We start from the raw sequence: 23728 nt of genomic DNA, 5'->3' as shown, positions 1-23728 counted from the left end.
ATACATTCATTTTAAAATTCTAATAGACAAAGTGCAAAGGCCATTTTATTTCAAATGTTTATAGTTGCTTATAATCCTGGAGTGCACAGTATGCAAATTAGTCACTTTGCAGAAAGCAATATTGAAAGAGTAGAATAACAACTGTACTACATTTTAATTCACAAGAGGTCAAAGTGAGACTTTATTTCTTACTCCTGAATCTGGGTTCATCTGACAACACTCACCTTCAAAATATCTCTCAAGTTCAACCCCAATTACATCAGAGTTGTGAACCTGCGGAGCACCACTGGTGAGGTCTGTGCCATATCTGCCTAGGCCCCCAAGGTCAGCCTCCTGGATCCGAATCCAGAAAAGGTTGATGAAGACATTGCCAAGAAATCGGTGAGTGGGTGGGTCTGAGGGTTACAATAGAAATGACCATTCAAAAGATGGATCCAGATTGAGGGGTACCTTCTGCCTCTGCCTGACCACCAAGCCCTCGAGGAACCACCAAGAGATCAAAAGAAAAAGAAAAACCATAAAACCGGGATAATATCACTTTTCACAAGATTGTTGACATTGCCTAATAGGTGTGGCACCACTCTTTAGCTAGAGAACTTTCTGGAATCATTAAAGAGATCCTGGGGACTACCCAGGCTGTGTGCTGCAATGCTGTCAGCATCCTTGGGACATAGAGGATATCAACAGTGGTGCAGTGGTGTGCCTAGCTAGTTCAGAAGTACAATATATATATTTCCATAAAGGTTCATCTGACAGAAAAAAAAAAGAGTGAAAACTGTACTAAACAGAAACATTTGGCTTATAAGCATTAGTGGAACAAATCAGGATATTTCCTCAAAATGTTGATCAAGTCACAGCAAGAAGAGGGATGGAGCCAACCTTAGAAATTGCTTCAATCAGTGATTCAGATAGCATCTGCACCAAATTTTTCTTCTATGTTGTTTCCAAGATACAAATCTTATTATGTTAGTTAATCATTTTCTGTTACTTTCATACACAACTACGGAGTTTCAGCAAAAGAACAAAATGGACTTTTTCCTGCCAGGCTCAATGGAAAGAGCTTAGACAAGAACTCTGGTTGGCAGGTCTTATATCACACATCTTACTGTCTACACAGCTGTCCATCAGTTCAGATGAAATACAGCCATGGGGGAGGGGAAGCAGCTTCCATTCAGACAAGAGGGCTACAGGGGAGGGAAAAGGAAATGGGGGGGACAGTTTTCCAATAAAAGCAGGTGATATCCCAGACAAGTGGCGATAGTCCAGGGAAAAATTTTGAACCAGACAATCAAAGTAAGTAACATTTATACTATAAAGTTTGCATAATTTATTGTATGAATCCTTTTTTTTCCTTAGATGCTAGGAATTTCAGAGTAACATTTGAAACTTATACTTGGCTTGAAAGCTGTAGCTTTGGAATTTGTGCTTTCTATTTTAGATATCTTACTGGGTTTATGATTGCTTATTAGCCAGGTTATTCTTGGTCTTTACCCTTTTGGATCTGTGTCTCAGATTTTCTTTTGTCTTAATCAGATTTTGCATGTGTTTATCTATTTTTTTTTCTTTTAAAATAAGAAATATCAACATTTTTAGGAATAGGAAGTCCATTGGTTTAGATTCTCCAAGAAGCAAGTGCCATGACCACTGAAATGGTGAGGGGAATGCTTCTGAAGGAGAGAATGGAGAAAGAGGAGTTGGCAGAGAGACAGCAGGAACTTCAAGGAGAAGCTTTATGGCAGCACAGATGATCCACAGCAATGGGACAGTAGTACTAGTGGGAACATGCCCAGTCTTTGGCTAGGAATAACATGTGCAAGTGGTGCCTCAGCAGAAATGGGGCACTTGATCCCCAGGGGTATAGCTGAAGCTGACAGTCCAGTAGCCCTAACCTCCATGGAATGTGAATGACACAGTTCTAAGGCTGCCACCAGGGAAGACAAAAATTAAAAACAAATAACTGAGCATGGTGGCACATGCTTACCACCCTAGCTATTTGGGAGAGTGAGTCAGAGGGATGGAAGGTTCAAGGCCAGACTCAGCAATTTAGTAAGACCTTGTATCAAAATTTAAATTTCTTAAAAAGGACTGTGTATATAGGTAGGTGGTAGAATATCCCTGGTTTCAGTCCCAAGTGCTGAAACTAGAAATGACAAACACAATATATAGACTCCTCCAAATTCAACAATAATATCATTCAAATAAGTCAAAGGGCAAAGATAAATGTCAATGGGTGATCAAATCATAGAATAGCCTGGGAATGATACAGGAGGATGATGAAAGATTCACAGAGGTAGTGCTGGTGCTAGGCTTAAGTCTTACCTATAGGTGAGAAGTCATTTAGGTTTGTGTGCCAACTATGTGGATAGTGTGTTAGCTTTCTGTCACTGTAACAAAATGCCTGAGATAATTAACTTATAAAGATAAAAGTCTTGACTGTTTCAGTCCATGATGAGCAGACTCAAATCCTCTAGGCCTCTAGTGGGTATGCCAGATGATAATTGGAAGGAAGGACATGTCATATGACAGAGTATGGCAGAGCAAGCTGCTTCCTTCATGGCAGTAAGAGATCGAGGACACCTCAAGAGACTCCAGGCCCTCCCACTAGATTTTACCTCCCAAAGGTTTGAGAGACTGATAGTGCCTCCTGGAAAGCAACACTTTAACATGTAACTTTCAGGGACAGTTAATATCCAAATGATAGTGAACGGGTTCCTGGCACCTAGAGACCTCATAGAAAGCAGGGGTCAAGAGTAGACCTTCCCACTCTGGTTTGAAGGAGTTTCCTCCCACCCCTGTTGTACTCTCTCACAGAGTCCCTGGGTTGTTCACCAGGCTCCTCAGGTGGAAAATCTTCAAATTTTTACATCATGGGATTGACACCAATAGAAGTATATTGCTCCAACCATAACAAATGTCATTTTGAATTTGGTAGAAGGCAAGCTTCTGAGAGGACAGAACATAGAGATGTTTTTAAAAAAAAGTACAGTGGAGTTCATGGTCCTAGTTTATCATACTCTCCCAGAGGAAAAAAAAAAAATATCCAATTCAACATACTGTTACCAAGCAGCAGTTAGGTGGCTTTTAATGTGAGCAACTTAATAATCTAGTTATGGTATGCACATGGGTCTGAGGATGGGGAACACAGTAATCAATGATTACTGTGAGGACTGTGCACCCTCCTTAAGAGCTGGGGTCCACACAACAAAGAATAATAGCGGCAGGCAGTTTGCCTTGCAGGCACGTTGTTAACATCATAATAAAAATAACATTCTGATTTTCATTCCAGTTCTGCAAATCATCTTTTTATGGCCCTGTATTTTTTCAAAGAGGAGGACAAATGGAGGAGAGTATTGGGGGGTGGTTTATTTCCTTCTGTACCTGAAAACAGGATGATAACATCAGAGTCATTTAAGAAGAAGCAATATATATATATAAAATACACACACACACACACACACACAGTGCAGACAGCAGGTGGTATCACATGTGTCAAATTAACTTCGTCCAAATAAATCTTTGCTGTACAATCCCCCACTGTGTGGAAAAGTAGAAACCTATGAGAGTCTCCCCATGATGACATTTAAAAGGGAGATGCTATTGGTGCCTTGAGATAAAGCAGTAAGTTTATAGTTTAATGTTAGGGAGCTTTTCTTTTCTTTTTTTCCCTTTATTTCTGCTACAGCATATACTGTGCTTTTGTCCCCTCTTTATTATTAAAATTCACTCCTGGTACTTACAGTCAAGATCAATGATGGATAATTCTTCCTTTCTCTGCCTTACTATTATTTCTTAGAACTGAATAGGAGCAAAGATGTTTTTAAAAAAATAAAATACTAACACAAATCACTTAACTGAAAGGAATATTAAATTTCAGATATGCAAACACCCTGTGTAATAGTCTCAGAAGGACTTTGGAGATTGGCCAAAGTATTAGCTATTGGGAACCAGGGTTAGATCTACAGTCTACATATTCTTTCCCAGGGACTCTGTTTATCAGTGCAATACAGATCTCCTCTTTTTTTTTTCTGTTATGTCCTCACTAATCTTTCCAGTAACTCTATCTTCCCCTGAATGTTCTGACTTCTTTGAGACTGGTAGGCCTAGAAATACAGTTACTAAAGAAAACTTTCTCCACTACAAACGCGAGTTTCTGACACATACCTTTACATCCAAATGAAATTATCTCAATAATTCACCACTCATAGTTACATAAAAACAGGAGTCTTGCATGCCTAAATCCCCCACCCCCAAAAAATCAAATTAAGATATTTGCTTGGGCTTGAGACATAAACGTTTACAAGTGAGTGTGTAATAAAATAGATTGAAAGGTGATGCTTTTCAAGGATAGTTATACAATATATAGAACAAGGGCTTGCCTATTTGACCCAAGACTAAACCATCCATGATTAGGAAGTAAAGAAATCTGAAACAGGATTATAGTTTCATAAAGTTGGAAAAATTAGTTTAATCAGATATCTATTTTGCATTTCTTCTTTTACTAAGCTTCAATAAAATATATTCAAGAAAGTTAATTTAGTAGAGTTGAGAATTACACATAGCAATCATTAGTTCTAGAAAGTGTGTAGAATAATAATCTCATATATTCTTTCATTCTTTTAATTCCCCGAATCCTTAATACAACATACTGCATTTAAACAATCACTTCTAGAATTTGAAAATTGCAAACACACACACACACACACACACACACACACACACACACACACACGGAGTAAGTCCATTGTTTCTTTGGAAGAAATCTAGTCTAGAAACAAGCAGTCTAGACACCGGAAATGCTCTATACATTTGTTCAAATGAATTACATATTTTAAGTTAAAGAAAAACTATATTTTTACCAACACCTAAAATATTTTGGAAGTAGTTTTATTTACCAATACAATCACTAGTCCTCTAGATTACTTACTTCTGTTAGCTACATCTATTGACAACTATTTTCTCCTTTTTCTTAAGAAATAAAGTGTAAGGTAACTCCTCTAAACAAATGCAAACTTTCAGTCACCCCAAGTATATGCTTTCAACTATCCAAAAGTCCACATGAATTTATTTCTCACTTGGAATAAAGCAGAGGAATGTTTGTTTAGTAAAAATGTTGTATTCTCAGAGGGAAAACATACAAGCACACATACAATTTGGAATTAGTGCCAACTTGGCATATAGTCCTGGTGGTATGTTCTTTGGTCCTAAACCTTCTCAGAGACCAATGATATTAGAGAAGACCATGAATCTGGAGTAATTTTAAATGTTTCCAACTATCTTAAGTCTCACTTCTATTGAGATAATTGTAATATTTTTTGAGAACACTTTTTTAAGTCTATTATGTGGGGGGAAAATACCAAAATGTCTTAATAAGAAAATTAAATGAAACCATGAAAGATTTTCTTTTAATCTGTTCCCTACTCTGCAAACTCCAGATCTTCCTTTCTCTCATATAGATAAAAAAAGAACTTACATTTAACGCTAAAGGATTTAAATTACACAATAGCATGACAGCTTTTAAAATTTTAGTTGAAGATAATATGATTTAAATTATTTGAGAGAAAAATGTCCATTTATGATATTTTGTTTTTTCTATATAAACAAAAAATGTCAGTATTGGTCAATATATTTGCTTTTTGAAATTATACGACAGAGATAACTCATCCAAGAAGCCACAGAAAGAGCAGACTGTTTCACTTTGACACTTCAAATGGCATTTGCAAGTGTGACTGATCATAATGTGATAAAATGGCTTCCTTCTGTCAGTTTCTGGTGAGAAGTACAATTGGAAATACTGTGAAAAATTTCTCCCGTGTTATTTATGTTTCAATTCAAAATCAGAGAACAATGGAACAGGATTTTCTATGCATGAAAATGCGTTGGAAGAAAAAGGGAAGCGTAGTTCCTGGGAATTGGAATTATGAGTTTCACAATACACAATGGAGTATATGGTTAAGAACATAAAGTTTCCAACCACATGACCTGAATTCCAACCACTACCTCCACAGGTAGCTTCGGCATATCAAGCAAGTTACTGTCCTATTTAAGGCTTACTTTTATGATGTGTATAAAGGAGTTAATAAGGGCATCTTAGAAATTTGTTATAAAACTATATAACATAATAGATTAACATAATATTTAGCAAATATTAATTAGTTGATACTAGTTTAAATTAATTTCATGAAATCAAAGGACAGAAAATTTTTATGTTTCTATTTAGCAATGATAATAGCTAGATTTGGCTATTATTTATATGAGCTTTTCTAAAATGATTCTATAAATAAGGCCAAAGAATATCCATATCAAATATTTCTTGCAAAAGAAAATTTGTATTTTTCTACTCAGTCTGGGAAACAGCACAAATTTTACTCAGAAACTTAAAAATATTATTATTTCAGCTACAAAACTATTTCTCCTTATTAAAATATTATTTCTATATAAAATTATTAAATTAATGCTGAGATCTATTATCACTTTCATGTGTTATGCTATCTAACGATGTAATACATAAGAAAGACTTATATATAAATTTAATTTTTAAAAGCAAGTATAGAAAAATATCCCTGCTTCCTAGCAGTTTTCTCTGTAATTTATAAATATGTTGAAGCATATAAATTAGTGATCTAAGACTAACAGAATACATTAAAGCAAAACAAAACCTTTAGCTAAAACAGCGAGATTTCAGGTATCATAAAAATAGACATTTAATACACTTTAATATGAGGTAAATATACATTATTTGAAGAACATTTTAAAAACATATTGTTGTGGTTTGGATCTAAAAATGTCCCCCCAAAAGCTCATGTAGTCAAGTTTAGAGGTGAAAAGATTGGCTGTAAAAGCTGAAACCTCATCAGTAGACTAAGACTTCTCACAGATTAATAATCTGAGTAGACTACTTGGTGGTAATTGTAGGCAGTGAGGTGTGGCTGGAGGAAGAGGCCTGGGACTATATCTGTCCCTGGCCTCTTCTGCTCTTCCCCCCTCTCTCTCTTCCTTCTGGCTTTGCTCTGCAACAGACCACCATGATGTTTCTGCCTTTGAGGCAGCCAGCCATGAAATGAACCTCTGAAACTGTGAAACCAAAATAAAATTTCCCTCCTCTAAGATGTTCTTGTCAGAAATGTTGGTCAGAGTGATAAAAACCTAACATACATATTAGTTACTTTGTGTTTGTTATGAACAAAATTGTCTCCTCACAGAAGGCTTGAAAAGACAAAATACACTACTCTGACCGGAATGTCTTCTTAGATAGATAAGAACTTTGTAAACTTTTCTTGATGGTTATTATATTTTGATAGAATTCCCTTGCATTTGGACTCCCATTTCACCAAAGCACCATTTATAACTATAATGTTATATGTCTAGGGGTTTGCCTCAATGAAAGCAGATTTCATTTGGGCTTCAACATTCCCAGCAAAAATGTTCTGTGGATTTTACATCACACTCCCAATGCTGTTTGTTTTGTCTTTCTGTTCAAACATATATAATACTTTTTTATGAATTTTCATAAAGGTCAAAAGGAATTTTCACTATTTATAAATATACACTTGTGGAGCTCAGCGATATTAAAATATCATTGATTATATATTGGCAATATATTCAGATAACTGGGTTATACAAAGAGCCTTGAAAGTAAAGAGCATAACATAATCAAAAGTTTGGCTATATTAGTGTTTAGTCAATTAGGAAAAACCTCAGTTAAAAGAAAAGTAGATTTGCTTTGCCTAAATTCAAAGTTAAAATAAATCTAAGAAAATGCTATATCATATAAAGAAATATTTAGTAATGAAATGGCTGTTAGACTCCCCCAGATATCAAAGACCTGCTTAGGTTGTTAGAAAGAATCAATTTTCTTCAAGAATATAAGTATTGATGAGATATTTTTAAATGAAAGTGGAACAGGACAGCATACAGTACAGAGATGAATAATTGTGTTTATCAATGTAAACAATAAGTAATTAACACTTTTCCCTGGAGTTTAGGAAAATGTATTTTCCATATAATCCATCATATATCCATGGTTAATTTTTTTAACAAATTCTTAAAGCTGAGGGGATAATTGAAGATTTTAGGTAACTCTAATCTCTAAGTAACAATAAAAATATACATTTTTTTAAATATATTATATCCAGAGTACAAAGGAAATTCTTCCACTTCTATATAGTGGTAGAAGGAAAAACAAAAAATAGGTGTGCCTACACTCTAGAGAAAACTGCATGTTATTTTATTCTGAATGAAGTCCTATTGAAAACATTTAGTCCATTCAATAATACGTATATTCATTTTTCCTCTCCATTTTTATGCATTTGTAACATATTCTAAACATACAGTCTTTGTATTTATTTATTTTGTGTTTAATATAACATAAAAACAAACCAAAAAAACCCATTTAAGTACACACTCTTAGACAACAATATTTGTTTTTACTGGAATTGTTAGAATATAATGTTCCTTGTCATTTTCATCTTTACACTGAAATAAACTTAAAAATAGCTGTACTGAGGTTTGTGTGCTATAGACAAAAAAGTCCACATTTGTTTCTGATCCAGTACAGAGAATGAACTAGAATGGACCCGGGAGGTTCTTCTTGACATAGGTGTGGACCCACACCAACTCTGAGGACTACAGAAAATCTTTTTCAATCTTGATATAAAGAAAGTGAGTAATGCCAAAAAAGCTGCATGAGCTTATAACAGTAAATGATTCCACCACAATTGCAAGACTTTTGAAGTTTCTTTTTTTTTTTTAAAATTTTTTTTTTATTGGTCGTTCATAACATTACATAGTTCTTAATACATCATATTACACGGTTTGATTCACGTGGATTATGAACTCCCCCTTTTACCCCATATACAAATTGCTGTATCACATCAGTTTCCCTTCCATTGATTGACATATTGCCTTTCTAGTGTCTGATGTATTCTGATGTCTGTCCTATTCTCTACTATCCCCCCTCCCCTCCCCTCCCCTCCCCTCCCCTCCCCTTTTCTCTCTCTACCCCTTCTACTGTAAATCATTTTTTCCATTTGTATTATCTTGTCTTACCCCTCCTTTCCTCTTGTATGACATTTTGTATATCCCTGAGGATCGCCTTCCATTTCCATGCAATTTCCCTTCTCACTCCCTTTCCCTCCCACCTCTCATCCCTGTTTAATGTAAATCTTCTTCTCAAGCTCTTCGTCCCTACCCTGTCCTTGTTTACACCCCTTATATCAAAGGAGTCATTTGGTATTTGTTTTTTAAAGATTGACTAGCTTCACTTAGCATAATCTGCTCTAATGCCATCCATTTCCCTCCAAATTCTATGATTTTGTCATTTTTTAATGCAGAATAATACTCCATAGTATATAAATGCCACATTTTTTTTATCCATTCATCTATTGAAGGGCATCTAGGCTGGTTCCACAGTCTTGCTATCGTGAATTGAGCTGCTATGAACATCGATGTAGCAGTGTCCCTGTAGCATGCTCTTGTTAGGGCTTTAGGGAATAGACCGAGAAGGGGAATAGCTGGGTCGAATGGTGGTTCCATTCCCAGCTTTCCGAGAAATCTCCATACTGCTTTCCAAATTGGCTGCACCAATTTGCAGACCCACCAGCAATGAACAAGAGTGCCCTTTTCCCCGCATCCTCTCCAGCACTTATTGTTGTTTGACTTCCTAATGGCTGCCAGTCTTACTGGAGTGAGATGGTATCTTAGGGTAGTTTTGATTTGCATTTCTCTGACTGCTAGCGATGGTGAGCATTTTTTCATGTACGTGTTGATTGATTGTATGTCCTCCTCTGAGAAGTGTCTGTTCAGGTCCTTGGCCCATTTATTGATTGGGTTATTTGTTATCTTATTGTCTAATTTTTTGAGTTCTTTGTATATTCTGGTTATTAGGGCTCTATCTGAAGTGTGTGGAGTAAAGATTTGTTCCCAGGATGTAGGCTCCCTGTTTATCTCTCTTATTGTTTCTTTTGCTGAGAAAAAACTTTTTAGTTTGAGTAAGTCCCATTTGTTGATTCTAGTTGTTAACTCTAGCGCTATGGGTGTCCTATTGAGGAATTTGGAGCCCGATCCCACAGCGTGTAGATCATAACCAACTTTTTCTTCTATCAGATGCCATGTCTCTGATTTAATATCAAGCTCCTTGATCCATTTTGAGTTAACTTTTGTGCACGGCGAGAGATAGGGATTCAGATTCATTTTGGTGCAAATGGATTTCCAGTTTTCCCAGCACCATTTGTTGAAGATGCTATCCTTCCTCCATTGCATGCTTTTAGCCCGTTTATCAAAAATAAGATAGTTGTAGTTTTGTGGATTGGTTACTGTGTCCTCTATTCTGTACCATTGGTCCACCCGCCTGTTTTGGTACCAGTACCATGCTGTTTTTGTTACTATTGCTCTGTAGTATAGTTTGAAGTCTGGTATCGCTATACCGCCTGATTCACACTTCCTGCTTAGTATTGTTTTTGCTATTCTGGGTCTTTTATTATTCCATATGAATTTCATGATTCTTTTATCGATTTCTATAAGATATGCTGTTGGGATTTTGATTGGCATTGCATTGAACTTATATAGGACTTTTGGTAATATCGCCATTTTGATGATGTTAGTTCTGCCTATCCATGAGCAGGGTATATTTTTCCATCTTCTAAGGTCTTCTTCTATGTCTTTCTTTAGGGTTCTGTAATTTTCATTGTATAAATCTTTCACCTCTTTTGTTAGGTTGATTCCCAAGTATTTTATTTTTTGGGGGGATATTGTGAATGGAGTAGTTGTCCTCATTTCCGTTTCAGAGGATTTGTGGCTCATATACAGGAATGCCTTTGATTTATGCGTGTTGATCTTATATCCTGCCACTTTGCTGAATTCATTTATTAGCTCTAATAGCTTCTTTGTGGACCCTTTTGGGTCTGCTAGGTATAGAATCATATCATCTGCAAATAGTGATAATTTAAGTTCTTCTTTTCCTATTTTTATGCCTTTAATTTCTTTCGTCTGCCTAATTGCTCTGGCCAGTGTTTCGAGGACTATGTTGAACAGAAGTGGCGAGAGAGGGCATCCCTGTCTTGTACCAGATCTTAGAGGGAATGCCTTCAATTTTTCTCCATTCAGAATGATGCTGGCCTGTGGCTTATCATAGATTGCTTTTACAATGTTGAGGTATGATCCAGTTATCCCTAATTTTTCTAGAGTTTTGAACATAAAGGGATGCTGTACTTTGTCGAAAGCTTTTTCTGCATCTATCGAGATGATCATATGGTTCTTATTTTTAAGTCTATTGATGTGGTGGATAACATTTATTGATTTCCGTATATTGAACCAACCTTGCATACCAGGGATGAATCCTACTTGATCATGGTGTATAATTTTTTTGATATGTATTTGAATCCGATTCGCCAGAATTTTATTGAGGATTTTTGCATCAAGGTTCATTAGAGATATTGGTCTGTAGTTTTCTTTCTTTGAAGTGTCTTTGTCTGGTTTCGGAATCAGGGTGATGTTGGCCTCGTAGAATGAATTTGGAAGTTCTCCCTCTTTTTCTATTTCCTGAAATAGCTTGAAAAGTATTGGTGTTAGTTCCTCTTTAAAGGTTTTGTAAAACTCTGCTGTATATCCATCCGGTCCTGGGCTTTTCTTAGTTGGTAGTCTTTTGATGGTTTCTTCTATTTCCTCTATTGTTATTGGTCTGTTTAGGTTGTCTATATCCTCCTGGCTCAATCTGGGCAGATCATAAGACTCAAGGAATTTATCTATGCCTTCACTATCTTCTATTTTATTGGAGTATAAGGATTCAAAGTAATTTCTGATTATCTTCTGTATTTCTGAAGTGTCTGTTGTGATATTGCCTTTTTCATCCCGTATGCTAGTAATTTGGGTTCTCTCTCTTCTTCTCTTCGTTAGCATGGCTAAGGGTCTGTCGATTTTATTTATTTTTTCAAAGAACCAGCTTTTAGTTTTGTCAATTTTTTCAATTGTTTCTTTTGTTTCAATTTCATTAATTTCAGCTCTGATTTTAATTATTTCTTGCCTTCTACTTCTTTTGCTGTTGTTTTGCTCTTCTTTTTCTAGGATTTTGAGATGAAGTATGAGATCATTTATTTGTTGGTTTTTTCTTTTTTTGAGGAATGAACTCCAAGCAATGAATTTTCCTCTTAGAACTGCTTTCAATGTGTCCCATAGATTCCGATATGTTGTGTCTGTGTTTTCATTTAACTCTAGGAATTTTTTAATTTCCTCCTTGATGTCTTCTAAAACCCATTGATCACTCAGCAACCTATTGTTCATTCTCCAGGTGATGCTTGATTTTTCCTTTCTTCTTTTATCATTGATTTTCAGTTTCATTCCATTATGATCAGACAAGATGCATGGTATTATCTCTACCTCTTTGTATTGTCTAAGAGTTGCCCTGTGACATAGTATATGGTCTATTTTTGAGAAGGTTCCATGTGCTGCTGAGAAAAAAGTGTAGCAACTTGATGTTGGGTGGTATAGTCTATATATGTCAATTAAGTCTAGGTTGTTAATTGTGTTATTGAGTTCTATAGTTTCCTTATTTAACTTTTGTTTGGAAGATCTGTCCAGTGGTGAGAGAGGTGTGTTGAAGTCTCCCATGATTATTGTATGGTGGTCTATTAGACTCTTGAACTTGAGAAGAGTTTGCTTGATAAACACGGCTGCACCATTATTTGGGGCATATATATTTATGATTGTTATGTCTTGTTGGTGTATGGTTCCCTTGAGCAGTATGAAGTGTCCTTCTTTATCCCTTTTGATTAGCTTTGGCTTGAAATCTATTTTATTAGATATGAGTATGGACACTCCTGCTTGTTTCCGTGGTCCATATGAGTGATATGATTTTTCCCAACCTTTCACCTTCAGTCTATGTATATCTTTTCCTATCAGATGCGTCTCCTGTAGACAGCATATTGTTGGGTCTTGTTTTGTGATCCATTCTACTAGCCTGTGTCTCTTAATTGGTGAGTTTAAGCCATTAACATTTAGGGTTATTATTGAGATATGGTTTGTTCTTCTATCCATATTTGTTTATTGATGTTACTATACCTGATTTGTTATCCTCTTTGACTACTTTCCCCCCTTTACTGTCCTACCTCCCATTGTTGGTTATCAATGTTATTTTCCATTTCCTCTTCCTGTAATGTTTTGCCAAGGATTTTTTGAAGAGATGGTTTTCTAGCTGCGAATTCTTTTAACTTTTGTTTATCGTGGAAGGTTTTCATTTCATCTTCTAATCTGAAGCTTAATTTCGCCGGATACACGATTCTTGGTTGGAATCCATTTTCTTTAAGCGTTTGAAATATGTTATTCCAGGATCTTCTAGCTTTTAGAGTCTGTGTTGAGAGATCAGCTGTTATCCTGATTGGTTTACCCCTAAATGTAATCTGCTTCCTTTCCCTTGTAGCTTTTAAAATTCTCTCCTTATTCTGTATGTTGGACATCTTCATTATAATGTGTCTAGGTGTGGATCTCTTATGATTTTGCACATTCGGCGTCCTGTAGGCTTCTAGGATTTGGGATTCTGTCTCATTCTTCAAGTCTGGGAAGTTTTCTTGTATTATTTCACTGAATAGATTGCTTAATCCTTTGGTTTGGAGCTCTGTGCCTTCCTGTATCCCAATGACTCTTAAGTTTGGTCTTTTGATATTATCCCATAGCTCTTGAATGTTCTGCTCATGGTTTCTTAGTAGACTTGCTGAGCTATCTATGTTCTTTTCAAGTTGAAATATTCTGTCTTCATTGTCTGATGTTCTATCTTCTAAGTGATCAACTCTGCTGGTAGTATTCTCAATTGAGTTTTTAAGTTGGTTTATTGATTCCTGCATCTCTAGTATTTCTATTTGTTTGTTTTTTATTACCTCTATCTCCCTGTGAAATTGATCTTTTATTTCCTGGATTTGCTTGTCAATATGATCTTTCATTGTCTGATTTTGCTGTCTCATGTCTTCCTTGAGACTCCAGATCATCTGAAGCATGTATGTCCTGTGCTCTCTATCTGACATTCCATCTGTTGCAGCTATTACCTCTTCTAAAGTTGAGTTGACCTGCATTGCCTGTGGTCCTTTCTTTCCTTGTCGTTTCATACTGCTGGCGTTTCTTTCTGCTTGGTGAAATTGTTGTGTCTTTGATATTTTCCCCCTCTATTTAATTATATTGCTCTTGTATAGTTGAAAAATCACCCTTTCAGGGCAGGTAGTGGCTGTGATCCTCCTCCAATTAGTGTGATACTGGGGAGGAGAGATATTAGAAGGGGAGGGAAGAAGTCACTAAAGAGAATGAGTGTAGGCAGGTAGAATTCAAGGAAGGTGGAATAGGAAAATTGAAAGAAGTGAGAAGACAAAAGAAAAAAAAAGTGAAAAGAAAGAAAGAAGAAACGAAAAAAAATAAAAATTTAAAACCAACAAAAAAAAAAGAAAAAAAGAAAAAATTTTATAATGATAGTAAAAAAATGGAAATTAAAGTTTAAAAAAAAATAGTAATACTAATAAAATAAAAAGAATTTAAAAAAATTGAAACCATTAATAGGAACGTTAAAGAACAACAACTACATCAACAACAAAAAGTGAAATAAAATAAAAAAAAATACTAATAATAACCATTAAAAAAATAATAATAATAATAATAAATGCAGTCATATAGCTCGATTAACTTCTCATCCAGTTGGTGGAGCTATGCCCACTGGGCCAGGCTTTTCTTCTTGATAGGTGGGAACCAATCACTGTGCCTCAGCTCTTCTTCCCAGACTGTGTGGGTCTCTAATCCTGAGTGCCTAGGGCCTTCTCTTGTGGTTCCTCAAGCCAGGCCCCGCTCACCTGTGACACTCACCACAATACTGACTACACGCCAGGTCTGCTGCTCCTGGGAGCCCTGTTTTCATGGGTGCCTGGGCACACCCTTTCTGTTTGCCTCCCTCAGACCCTAAGTTTGTAGGGCTTGGGGCTGAGGGCCCCCAGCGAATTTGTTTGCCCTCAGGTAGCAGCAACTCCCCTGATAGCTGGTGCAAGGGACCTGTTGTCAGCACTGGTGATAGCAATAGCTGGGAGTCCTGCGCCGCTAGTCCTGCGTCACTCCTGATTCCCTGGGTCTGGCTGTGGTGCTCAGTTGGCTTTTACCTCTTTGAGTTCAGGCGGGCCGACTAGTTATTTCAGTGGGATCATTAGTGTTGAGTCCATGAAGCAGGAGAACCTGAGCTAGAATGCAGCCAATTCGGGCTCGGTGTGTTCTGAGAAGGCTAGACCGTTCGCCTGGGGTCCACTTCAGCTCAACCGTGCCTAGTGGTCCTGAGCGAACAGTATTTTGACAGTTTACTTCTCCCTATGCCCGTGCAGCTGAAGGGGTTAGAGACTTGATCTCTCTGCGTCCGCCGCCATGTTGGATCATTTAGATTTTAAATTGTCACTCATCTTATCAGCTGTTCCATTTTACTCTGTTAAGAGTCTGTTCTAAGGTGCTCCGCGGAAAGCGGTGGCGGCAGCGGTGGTGGCTGCAGCGGCGGCGGTGGTGGCGGCAAAGCTGTGGCCTTCGGGACCCCCGTGGAGGGGGTGCGGGCTGGGGGAGGGGAGGCAGCGCCTCGGGGCCCGCGCGGGCCGGGTACTGGGCACTGGAGAGAGCGGGTGGGGTGGGGGAAAGAGATTGAGATCTAGATTTAGGGAGTGAGCGTGGGAGGAGAGATGGCGGGGGAGAAGCGAAGCTGAGAGGCGGAGAGGGGAGTGAGAAGGGGCCCAGGGAGCCCGGCAGCTCGGGGGCTGCAGCCTTACTGCTCGAGCTGAAGTCGTGGCGGATTCACTCCATCTAGGCCCTTTTCTTGACACAGTGCTGAATCCTTGTCGACAGATGTCCTTTGATGATCTTTACTTCTTCTTTTAAGAAGCAGCAACATACGCTGCGGCGGCGGTGGCGCGGAGCACAGAGCGGCTCACTCATTCCCAGCCGCCATCTTCCTACTCTTCCACCCCCTGAAGTTTCTTATTTCATCATAAATTCCCAAAAAACTGTATAAAGAAGGATATTTAGGTCCTAAGTGCTATGGTATTTTCTAAGATTTCACAACACAGATACAGACAATACATTTCAACATTACAACAGCTGCCTCAGAATTTAATTTTAATACCATCTTTACAGAATAATATATGATTTCTTTGATTTTATTATTTTCTTCACAACTGAAATGCTAACTAGTTTCAATTCAAAAATTGTCGAGTTGAGACTAACAATTTTAGACATCCCTACTGAATTTCAACTTTGCTTTACATTTTCATCAAAGAAAAAAAATCATGCTTTTTAAACTAAAATAAGAATTTGTTTTTACTGTATTGTCATTTATAAAGTTAAAGAGAAGAATGAAATCAATCTCTCAAAAGTACACAAACACTGATGTACAAATTTGGTGAGAGTGCCAAAACTTCATTGTTATCCAGAAGACAGCAGCATCATGTAATAGCTCAAAATGTTCTTTCACCAACTGAGGTATGAAAATCCGAATCTGGCCTGTGAAAAGACATGAATGCTGCCAACATGCAATGTATGAGATCTGTGTAAGCAGAAAGAATGAAAACGAATAAGATTTTACTAGACAAGACCACTCTCTCTCTTGAAATTGTATTCACACTTCAGAAAAAACAAATGTTCCTCTGAATTTACTAGACTGAAGAACCCAATATGTTACAAAAGAAATAGCTCCAAGAAGTTCAAAACCCATCTTTTTTCTCTCCATGTTTTCCTGCTCTCTCTGTTTGTAATGTCTGTTTACTATTTAGAAACTTTAATGGTTTCACATTTAACTCAGAGATCTGTCACATTTTTTAAATTTTAATTTTTTAAACACGTGTGCTACAGTTTGTATATATTTGACCCTAGCTGAAACTGAAATTGTTCCCGGTTACTATCTTTTAAAATTTTTATAATTTCCAAAGTTGTTTTTGCATATAGAAATCACTTTTATTACTAGTGATATCCTGGTACTTTCAGATATATTTTTTCTGAATATAAAGCACATTTTAAGGGTCTGGGGATGTGGCTCAAGCTGTAGTGCGCTCGCCTGGCATGCGTGCAGCCCGGGTTCGACCCTCAGCACCACATACCAACAAAGATGTTGTGTCCGCCGAAAACTAAAAAAATAAATAAATAAATATTAAAAAAAATTTCTCTCTCCCTCTTTAAAAAAAAGCACATTTTAAAGAAAACTTAAAAGCCACTATTGTGTTCTTAGAATTTTTTTCACAATACCGTATCATAATCTTTAATTCTTTTTTAGCAAAAAAAATAAAATAATTTTTTTACACTACTGGATCATAAACTTTGATTCTTTTTTTAGCATAAAAAGCTAGGAAACTTTAGCATGTTTGTGAGACAGATACCAACCACATTACCAAGAATATAGAATCTGCATGAAAAAATAATGACAAAATGTTAACAGGCAAAGTTATAGGGCATATTATGGAAAATCTCAACTATAAAATAAATGAGCCTATTTTTATTCAGTAAGCAATAAATAACCACTGAAACTTTGTTGGGCAAGAGTTTATGTGCTTATGGAAGTTGAATATGTCACAAAAGATTGAGAATCAAGAACCAGAAAATCAGAATTCACTTTTAGTAATCTAGAAAAGGGTGAAAATTTGATAAAATTAAGAATGCAGCTGGGTATGGTGATGCAAGCTTGTAATACCAGCAGCTGGGGAGGCTCAGGCAGGAGAATTAGGAGTTCTAAGCCAGCTTCAGCAACTTAGTGAGGCACTAAGCAATTTAGCAAGTTGAAAAATATGGTTTTGAAAACAATATTTTCAAAAAATAGATAAATATTTGAGATGGACTTTGCAATCTATTCCCCATGTCTCCTTCGCACTTTCCTATTAATTAATGTTTATCAAATCATCAAATTCCAAAGTACTATCTTTTGATTAACTAATATTTTTGCTTTTCAGATGGGTATGATGTTTTGTATATGTGTATGTACAAAATATTTGATAAGTAGAATAATTTCATTTTTGTTTTTTATTTTAATTATTTATTAGTTCTTTGTAGTTATACATGACAGTAGAGTTCATTTTGATATAATTGTACAAACATGGAATATATTTTATTCTAGTTAGGTCCTCCTTCTAATGGATTTACATGATGGTGTGATTCACTTTGGTGTATTTATATAAGTACATAGGAAAATTATTTCCAATATTTATTACTTGTATGGCTGCCTATTTCTATGTTTAGTGTTTAAATTCTTACTTAATTTTTATAACGGGCTTATGGACTTTTTTCCTGAAGCCTAAATTATTTATTATACCATTAAAAATAATTTCTATATGACTTAATGTTGTATAGGAATCTATAATTGAGTTGAATCTATTAGTTTATAGAATTTATCAGTTCAATATTCCAAATGTGTGTTTCCAAACTAGAATGTCTTAATTCATTTAAGAGATCATTGTTGTCACTGCTATAGCTGTGTCTGAGATATTTTTATAAAATTTGCTTTTCTGTATGATCATACCTCAAAATCTAGCATCTTTGAAGATACTTAACTCCTGAGAACTACATATGATTTGTAGTTCTGCATCATTGCAGTGTGGTAGTTCTCACAGATTTAGTGGTCCAGCCAATAGTAACTTCTTGTTTTCTGGTCAGATGGCACCATTTATACTCCTAATTCCTGAGGCTTGCAAATGATTATGAACAGGAACTAAATGGCTCACTCTACACCATTTTATTTGGCCCTTTTCATATTTACAAGATCCTCACCACAACTCGTGGATTCAGGTAGATAATTCTCCATTATTGTATGGATGCTATATTTTTTTGCCTTGCTATCTGGATTTCAACATGCTGTGGCATGCTTCTACATTCATTCTCACTCATTAAAATTCTCTATTTAATTTCAGATTAGTGAAATATGTTTTTTTGAACTTTGGCTTTGTTGTTTGAAAATCTGCTTATTATTCATTGTTTTATATGCATATAAATAAAAATGTACTTGTCTCTATAATTATGTATTTTAAGTAAAGTGAACTAAATCCTTTCTTTGATCCATCTGAATATGGGTTCTACAATACTAGCCAGAAAGAAACTACTCAGCATAAATAGACATAGATAAGAAAGAGTAAAAATAATTTTTTAAAATAAATTGTATTCAAGTAAATCAGTCAAAGTGAGACAATAAAAGTGCATGACTGTGTGACCAGGTGTATTTCAAGGCAAAATTCAATAGGCAGAAAAGGAAAAGATATTATATAAGAAGAATAATTGCTATAAACAGAATAGGAAAGGAGTCATAAAATAACACTTCCCAATAAATATTATAAAAAGTTTTACTCTCACAAAAAGCAAAATCCTCTGGAAACATAAACAAAATTAACAAAAGCACAGTTGTAAAGGATGATTTCATTTGGTTTGGGAATTGAAAGACTGAATTTAAAACATGAATTGAATCATGTGTATTGGAGCAAAAATTCTGAGAATAGCTGCATTAAAGAGAATTAAGAAAGAGTTTAACTTTATCTAAATCAATCTTCCCCATAAGGCAGTACATTTTAATGCCCAAAAAATATTCACCTCGGTTCAAAGTTTTTCCCAACTTGGAGTGTGAAAGTGTAGCAAATGCCATGCTCTCTCACACATACAGGACACTGCCCAATTGGTCTAACTTTTTCTTGGCCCACCCAGAATATTAAAGTGATCTGTGTGTGTTTATTGACAAAGGCTTGGAATTGGAAAAAAAATTAAAATAAACAGACGTGGATCCCACAAATGGATTCCATCAGGAGGCTACTCTTGAGCCACTTGGGAGACATGCTTATTGATCTATCTTTCAACTGGCTCACCAGCACTCAAATGATCCTCTTGCCTGAATCCTATCTCCCTAATATAGCTCCCTGTGGGTTCCTGAGAAAGATGAGGGAGCTGGATTTTCAGGTCCAAGGACAGCTCAATTTTAAGAATTCTTCAAAAAGGAGAAAAAGAGTTGTATATATAGCAGGAACATCCATAAAAAAAAACTTCAGTGAAAGTCTCAGAATTCTTAGCTGGACCAATTGGTGAAGCCAGGCAGAAAAATACTGTACAACATGAATGCTTCCAATGACAAGACAGAATTACATGACTGGAAGGAACACAAAAAAATTGAATGCACTACAACAGCACCAAAAGAACATAATAATATTCAGTAACCAATCCCAAAGAAATGGAAATCTATTAATTGCATGGCAAGGTGCTCAAAATAAGTGTTTCGAGGAAGTTCAATATCTTCCCATTTCTCATTTCTCCATCTCCCATTGAGCCTCTGGTAACTATCTGTCAACTACATAATTATGAGATCTTGTTGGATTCCACTTACAAATAAAGTCACACAATTTTTTGTCTTTTTGTCCTGATTTATTTCATCTGACTTGCATCCTGCAGTTCCAGCCATATCATTTGAAATGACAAAATTTCATTTTAAGGCTTTCTAGTATTCCATTTTATACATATACTTTATTTTCTTTAACTACTTGTTCATTGATAGAGCAGTAAATTTTAGGAGTCATTTTTACTGCCTCAGGAGCACAGTAATAAAACATTGCATATTTTGAAATTGCAAAAGTATATTTTTTAAGATTTTTATCACATACATGGAAACATTGATATGTCAGTGAGACAATGGCTCTCTTAATTAGCTCAACTGAATCATCTTGTTTTAAACACATAGATAAAAACATCACATTATACTCTGTAATTATGCATAATTATTTCTTAGCAGGAAGAGTGAAGCAGGTGGCATCACTATGCCAGACCTTAAACTATACTACAGAGCAATAGTAACAAAAAACAGCATGGTATTGGCACCAAAACAGACTGTAGACCAATGGTACAGAATAGAGAACACAGAAACTAACCCACAAAATTATAATTATCTTATATTAGACACAGGTACTAAATTTTAAATTTAAAAAAAATAATAAAAGACAAAGCACAGAAAAATTAATAATATCAGAAAAATAATGTACAGACAAAATAAAAAGTTCAACAAAAACATTAAAATTATTAAAAAATTAACATAAAAAAGGATAAAACAGAAATTCTGGAACTGAAGCATACAATGAATATAATAAAACATGCAATAGTGGTTATCAATAGCATACATACAAAGCAGCAGGAAAAGAATTCTGTGATTTTGAAGATTGGTTATTTGAAAATATAAGAAGAAAAACACAATGAAGAAAGTCTATGGGACTTAATAAATACCATCAAGAAAGATAGTTTTCACACTATAGAAGTATCCAAGGGAGAAAAGATAAAGTTATGAACAGCATATTTTAGGAAAACAACAAAACAGCTAAACATTGTTTAAATCTGATAAGAGATATGAATATATAGATACATGAAAAATAAAATTCTCCAAGTAGTTTCAAACCAATGAAGAATTCACGGAAATCAACATCCTCCTCCTCATCATCCTCCTCCTCAAAATATCCAAATTCAAAGACAAAGATAAAATTGTGGAAAGAGAAAAGAAGCCTCATTATAAAGCTATTACCAAATATTTTAGCAAAAATCTTGGAGGCCAAGAGACAGTGGGATGATGTAATCAAAATGAGAGAAGAACAAAAAACAAACAAAAATCCCTGGAAACAAAAAATACTTTCCTTGGTCAAAATGTCCTTGAGTAATAAAGGGGTTGATAAAGAAGAGTTCACAAACAAAAGCTGAAGGAATTCATCATCACCCTCTCTGCCCTCCAGGGCAATACCAAAGGCACTAGTTTGAACTGAAATGAGAGAGCAGGAGTTAGTAGCATTAAAAACCTGAAAAGAGAAACTGCACTAGAAAATGTAATTATGTAATAAAATTTTGCTTTAATATTGTTTTAGAGATGTGTAAACCACAAGGATAAAAGACAAAAGAGGTGATATGGTTTTAATCATTTATATGTATATGAAATATAAAAAGATGCCATTGTGCCATATAAAACAAAATATGTTGGGAAAATCTGTAAAAGTATAGTGTACTTGTATTTAATCAAAATTGTCACCAGCATAAAAGACAAATACTTTGTGATTTCACTCTCCATGGGATAAAAAAAAAATTCAATTCATAGAAACAAACAGAGGAATAGCTATCACATTGGCCAAAAGATGGATGTTCATAGAAACAAAATCCTTTCGTTATAAAATAAATATTTCTGGATATGTATCACATACTATGTAATTACTCTTATTCATAATGTATTGTGTGCTTAAAATGTATTAAGAGGAAAGGTCTTGAATATTCCCAATCACCTATACACTATGAGATGTGGTGGATATATTACTTTGCTTGATGTTGGTTATTATTTCACATATATATGTATATGACAAAGCATAATATTCTACATTTTAAGTATATATGCTTTTTTGTCTATGATTCCTCAATAAAGTTAAAGAAAGTGAATGTAGTAACATATCTAAAAGTTAAGTAATAGAACACTTTTTATACTAGCAAAAGTTTAGGGAAAAAAAAACAATAGAATGTGGAAATGAATTAGAAAATTATTGAAATAAGATGCAGTAATACAGAATAAAATTAAATTGGATTTTTGGGAAAGATCAATAATACTGGTAAAGTTCATAAGAAATTCCAAAATGTAAAAAAAAAAAATTGATAAAGCAATAACCCTAGATAAGATATTGAAATTAAGATAGACCTTGGCCGGAATGATGGTGCATGCCTGTAATCCCAGGGGCTCAAGAGGCTGAGGCAGGAGGATCACAAGTTCAAAACCAGCCTCAGCAAAAGCAAGGTGCTAAGAAACTCAGTGAGACCTTGTTTCTAAATAAAACACAAAATAGGCCTGGGGATATGACTCAGTGATTAAGTGCCCCTGAGTTCTGAAAAACCAGCCTCTACCTCAGAGCAAAGCCAGTCCAAGGAAGGGACATGACCTTTGTCCTTGGAAAGACCCAGAGAGCACTCCTAGGCACATTCCCACCCTGCTAAGTGGTTTATCTACAAATAACAGGAGAGATCTGCTGCACCAGGTGTCCCTGACTCAGTCAGGCTAGATGAGGATCCATAGCAACCCCCTAGCAGCCACCAATCAGCATGAGACAGGGAAATACCTGGGTTGCCAGATGACCCCTCCCAAGTAGTTTATAGTGGTTGATAATGTGTTGGGAAACCATGTAGTTCAGCACGAACACCCCCTCTTGGCTCAAACCAGTCAGTTCAAATGAATCCCCCTATTGTAGTAACCAATCACCCCTACCCAACTTGTTCCCTCCAGTAAATGTGCTAATCATGTTTTAGAGTTGTTATTTGATTTTCCCGCAGTGTGTGATGATTTGCTAAGAGATGCTATGATGTATGTGAAGTCCCTGCCCTCTCCAAAGATTGTATAAAACTGCTGCGAACCCTGGGCTTGGGGCCTCTCAGCGTCACCAGTTGCTGTGTGCATGGAGAGGACTGAGCTAGCTAGCAATAAACACCTCTTTGCTGTTTACATTGATCTTGGTCTCTGGTGGTCTTTTCGGGGTCCCAAATTCGAGCATAACAGTTGAATCCTGGATACCACCCCAAAAAAGATAGATTTTAAATTAAATGAGTTACAACTGTTTCAGTTCTTTTGAAATCTAGAGGCAATAATTTTCTAATAAAATAATTTCTGTTAATTTTTAATATTCTGTGTAATAGAAAAGTAGTAAACATTTCTGCATTTCTACTTATTTTATGAATCTAACTTTTTAAACACAAAACATGGTAAAATAAATTGAGATAA

The 23728-nt window shown here is 35.7% G+C and overlaps 1 pseudogene; it reads left to right on the top strand.

Annotated features, from left to right (window-relative positions):
• Positions 1 to 237: 237 nt before the first annotated feature.
• LOC113190234 (large ribosomal subunit protein uL11 pseudogene) lies at positions 238 to 772 on the top strand (annotated as a pseudogene).
• Positions 773 to 23728: the final 22956 nt, after the last annotated feature.

Source organism: Urocitellus parryii, chromosome 2 (assembly GCF_045843805.1).
Source record: "Urocitellus parryii isolate mUroPar1 chromosome 2, mUroPar1.hap1, whole genome shotgun sequence".
Classification (NCBI taxonomy): domain Eukaryota; kingdom Metazoa; phylum Chordata; class Mammalia; order Rodentia; family Sciuridae; genus Urocitellus; species Urocitellus parryii.
Note: the sequence above shows the minus strand (reverse complement) of the source record. Positions and strands in the feature narration are given on the sequence as shown.